We start from the raw sequence: 1,790 nt of genomic DNA on the forward strand, positions 1-1,790 counted from the left end.
CAGAGAAATTACCCTTGAGAGCCGTGGTCCTGTGTGATGCCATGAAAATCTGTGGTGTGTGGTGGGCTTCCCTCGCCACCCTGAGCCACCTTCTTCCCAGCCCCGCCTGTGTGAAAGCCAAGACAGCCTGAGCAGAGTCAGACTTGAGTAAGCTGCTCAGTGTCCCCTGTGAGGGAGACACCTGCCTCAGGCCATGCAACTTCCTTTTGAGTCATTAACCTTTTCTGGTGAACTCCCTGTGGCATCCCTAGGTGGTAAAATCTATGTGCAGCTCCAGGCTTTGGGAGGACTCCCACTCCTGTAGGAAAACCTTGTGTAAGCCAGATTGGTGGCCAATGCCTTGTACTGGAGCTTCAGCCCTATCATCCCAGCCCTCTGGTTGTTACTCCGTGGCCATAATTATGTGTCCTTTGTCTTTTATTCTCTGCAATGGTGGGAGCCATGCAATCTGGTGAGAGCCAAAGGATGGACAAAGCCTGGTTGCCTCAACAGCATTCTGGCAGGTTCTCTGGCCTACTGCTTCTTGGCCCTAGTGTCCCCTGAATTTGGTGGTCAACCTGGGCCCAGGTGGCTGATCCCCTTCTCTTCTCCTTGTCTGTTTCCGTTTATTTTTCCTCTATAGTTTTTTCACACGGCAAAAGGCGGAGGCACTCGGCTTGGAGGGCCAAGGTTCAGGTTGTAGATGGCGTTTGCGGAGCCATACTGCCATCAAGCGGAATCTGTTTCTGAAAACAGGAAGTAACTGGTTACAAGTGCTGGGGAAAGCACCTGAGCACAAAAGAGATGGCGACGTGGCGCTAGAAGACTGAAGCAGGATGACAGAGGAACTCCTGGCTGGCCCTTGGCCTGGGCTCATTCCTCGTCTTTAATGAAGGGCAGGCAAGTCAGCCCACCATGGGTTCTCCTGGCTGTCTCCAGAAACAGACGGTATCGGGAGTCGGCCCACACTCAGCACCCTGAAGCTTCTTCATACCCCGGGAGGATAGGGATTCTCCAGACACAGGGTGGTCTCAGCCAAGGACACCCCGGAACTGCTCACTAAAGATTCCAGAGTAAATGTTCAGTGTCGCTGTCAGTTGCCAGTGGCTTCCATTATGCCCATCTCAAAATGGCTGCCGTGGCAGCTCCGCCCCCTTGGCTGGCTGGTCTTGGGGCTGCCTGGCTGCTCTGTCTCAGGGCCTTTAGAGTGGCTGCCTCTCCAAGGGGTCACAATAGCAAGTACACTTTGTTTTCAGGCTCTAAACCCGAGTCGGGGAAACTCTCTTCTACCCAGCCTGGCATATCCTCTCTGATTTCTGTACCTGGCCCAAGGCAAGTGTCTCTGCAGCCTGTTGTCATGTTCAGAAACCACTTCCGCTGGATGGCACTGTGGCTCCAAAAATGGTGGTCAGGTCTTTTCCTTCCCCCACCTTGCCTTTGTCTTTCTTTATTGGCAGCCAGTGGAAGAAAACCGACACACACAAATAAAAACTAAAGCCAAGAAAGAAAGGAAGAAAGAAAGAAAAAGAAAGAAAGAAAGAAAAAGAAAGAAAGAGAGAAAGAGAGAAAGAAAAAGAAAGAAAGGAGGGAGAGAGGGAGGGAGGGAGGGAGGGAGGGAAAGAAGGAAGGAAGGAAGGAAGAAGGAGGGAAAGAGGAAAAAAGAAATCGGCCAACGATCACCCACCCCACCACTTAGGTGGTCACTTTGGGGAAGCCTGTGGCAGTAGGGGGGATCTCTGCCTCTTTACTTCCCTCAGGTTACTTCTCTGGGCAGGAGTATCAGTAAACCAGAAATCCTACCGTGAAGATAT

Source organism: Cebus imitator, unplaced genomic scaffold (assembly GCF_001604975.1).
Source record: "Cebus imitator isolate Cc_AM_T3 unplaced genomic scaffold, Cebus_imitator-1.0 Scaffold733, whole genome shotgun sequence".
In the NCBI taxonomy this organism is placed as follows: domain Eukaryota; kingdom Metazoa; phylum Chordata; class Mammalia; order Primates; family Cebidae; genus Cebus; species Cebus imitator.